The sequence below is a fragment of the Sturnira hondurensis genome, unplaced genomic scaffold (assembly GCF_014824575.4).
Source record: "Sturnira hondurensis isolate 20B ecotype Veracruz unplaced genomic scaffold, ASM1482457v3 Scaffold0016462, whole genome shotgun sequence".
Classification (NCBI taxonomy): Eukaryota; Metazoa; Chordata; class Mammalia; order Chiroptera; family Phyllostomidae; genus Sturnira; species Sturnira hondurensis.
The window spans coordinates 11,891,578-11,894,882 of NW_028089093.1; positions in this window are offsets into that span (position 1 = coordinate 11,891,578).

Below are 3,305 nucleotides of genomic sequence, written 5' to 3' on the forward strand. Positions count from 1 at the left end.
CCTTCTAATAACTAAATGCCACTTATTTGCATTTCCCTCCTTGTGGCTGTTTGGTCACCTAAGTAAATGCATTTCATGAGTGCTGGAAACTTCTTAGGCAGTTTAAAATTTGTTTTCATTGTTCGCATCAGATCACTGGACATCAAAGATTCATTGCACTTATGAACAGGGAACACTTTTTCAATTTCTGTGTAATTTGAAAGGCTGTACAACATGTGCTAATACAAGCCTTTTTTAGTTCAAGAGAATAAATGTTTACAAATATTAAAAATATATATCAAGTAGAATGATATATTCAGGTGAGCAAATAGGACTTAGCTTGCGACCAAGGACAGTGGGGGATAATATTTGAAAATGGAGTTGAAAGTGTATAGTCTCTGGTTTTAAGAATCCACCTAAAAAAAAACACAAGAGATTTGTTCTGGTATAGAGAGCATGTAGGTTAATGGGTTCCAAAAGGGAAGATTATTTAAAAATTAGCTACTATATACCAGGCACCCGGTAAGCACAGGTGAAACAATGCAGAATATGCTAACATACCAGGAGTTATCCTGCAGTGGAAAGGATAGACATAATTATAATAGAGTTTTGCAAATGTAAACCTTGTGGTCTGAAAAATAATCTTCAGAGGGTGCCATAGAATTTATATCATGAACCATGCTATATATTTGCCTCTTTATCATCTTATTAATGACAAAATGATGCCTTTAAATAAGAGCAGTTAAAATATCTGATTATATATGTGAGGGTTCAGAACAAGCCACTGTAAGATGTGCCTCAGTGGTATATAGATTACTTTGAGCTAAACACAATACAGCTTCAGACATCAATGAAACTTCTGCCCTTCCCTTTAACTGCCTAGAAGTGCTTGAATCAGGGGCCTTGAGCATAAGAGCTTATCAGAGATAACCTCTTTGACCTAGCTATAGAGCAGGGTAACCTGAAGCCAGATGCATTACATCATAACTAGCTCAGACTGTCTGATGTACCTCAACCCTCCTATCTCTGAACCTCTCATGCATATGAGATCCCTGACTCCCATATATGTGGGTTTCCCATACATATGAATATAGGGTTCCTGTACCTATATATGCATTAAATATGGTTAGTTTATCTTGCTAATCTGTCTCATGTCTACCTGATAATTAGACCAGCCAGAAGAACCTTGAGGGCAGAGGAAAGTTTGTTCCTCACCTACATATGAGTATACATGTGGTGTTTAATTTTAGGTGGCCAATGCAAAAAAGTTTAGTTTTTTTCTTGACTCTAGCCCTGACTTTCCTTTTCTTAGAGTGTTTACTTTAAAAAATTTGTAATTGTGAATTGTTTTTCTCCCCTTTGAGATTTTTAAAGGCCTCTTGCAAGTTTTACAACCCAGCAATATCCTTCTCAAGGTTCTGGGAGCCATCCTTTTGAAATAAAATCAAGGAAAATAATTTCACTATCTCACAGACCGGGTGGAAGCCTGACTTCTGTGGGCAACTTGCTCCAAGTTTACAACTTACTCCTGTCATGAAAGGAGGATAAAATTTACTCTTTTATAGGATACAACTACTTAGGAAATATAGGTGGTCTATGGTTCCCTCCCCCACCCCATCCTAAAAATTCTCACCCCTCCTTTGTTCCAGAGGGGAGAAGTGGCCAAACTTCATCTGTGTTTTCTCCCCCATCACTGGCAGTGGTATTAGAATAAAACCAACTTCTGTTTGTTCATCTTGTCTAGGAAGATTTTTCTTTAATAGTGACCAAGACATTTGCCAATGTTTCTTTCAAAGTTTCTTAAATTTCACCATATTTAATTTTCCTATCTTTTAAATACTATTCTACATGCTCTCTCTCTCTCTCTTTTTAAAGATCTTATTTATTTACTTTTAGAGAGGGGAAGGGAGGGAAACATCAATGTGTGGTTGCCTCTCCTGTGCCCCCTATGGGGGCACAGGTTCGAAACCCAGACCTAGCCCTAACTGGGAATCAAACTGGTGACCCTTTGGTTCTCAGGTCAGCACTCAATCCACTGAGCCGCACCAGCCAGGGCTCTTTCTTCCTTTTTGATAAAGAAAGTATTTTTTACTGAAAGAGATCCATCTTTACATTTGTCACCTGGTTCCTATCCCTTTTCACAGTTTTTAAGAACTTTGCTCTTTCACTCATCCATTCTATTTCCTGCAACATTGATGCCAATACATATTCTAGAATCTTACAAATAGCCTATATATGTACTTTAGTATCTTCTGTTTTTAAAATAAAATCCTCTCTTGACTCCCACTATTGTCAGTTTTCTCAAGTCACAGTACAGACTCCTCAAGAGTTTTCCACACAGTAAATCCATTTGTTGACCTTGCTATTCATTTCTCAACCCACTTGCAGCTATCTTTGGTCATTATATGTCCACTAAAACAGCGGTCACAAGATCATCAAGGATCTCCCTCATGCCAAATCTGGTGGCTGCTTGTTAACAGCTTTTGCTAATTGTGCAAATTGTCTATTCAAAGATCTAGGTTTTTTCTCTAGCTCAAATTCTACCTTAGTGATCACATTCATTTTCGAAGCTTCAAATACAATACTGTTTCATAGCTGTAGTTCAATGCTCTCTTGTGAACTCAATATCCATATGTTATCTGATTAAGTAAAGAGTTCCATTCAGATATCTCACAAATGTATTAAGTATATGATATCCAGAATCAAACTTTTGTTTCCACCTATAATCCCTTCTTCAAACAATTTCTCCCAAGTCTCCTCTTTTCAAAGAGTGACAATACCTTTTTCATAATTTCTCAAGCTAGAAATTTGAAATTCATTCTCAGTTATTTTCACACCATTCTCATAGCACTTGTTCCTCAGTCCAGTCCACAATGCCTGTTCATTAATTCCTCCAATGTGTATTTCAAATCTGTGACTTCTGTCCCTCTGTCTCTCTCCATGTATGCATATATATATATACATACATACATACACACACACACAAAATCCATTCTGGTGTGTCATCATTTCCCATGCCACCAGTTTCCCAGCTGTCACCCTCTAATTAATTGAATCAATTTTCACATCATAATCTCACTGTTATCTTTAAAACATAAGTTTGATCATTTATTTTTCTCTGCCTTAAATCTTTAAATGGTTCTCCCATGTATTTAGAATAAATCATGCACTCTTACTGAGGCCTACAAAGCACATTCTGCCCCACTCCACCTCCAAAGAGGAGAAGTTATTTCTACAATCTCATTTCTTATTTTCTTTCTTGAATTTCCAAGTGCTCTCCATGTGTCAGCAGTACCGTTATTCTTTTAGTTCCTATACTTACCCCC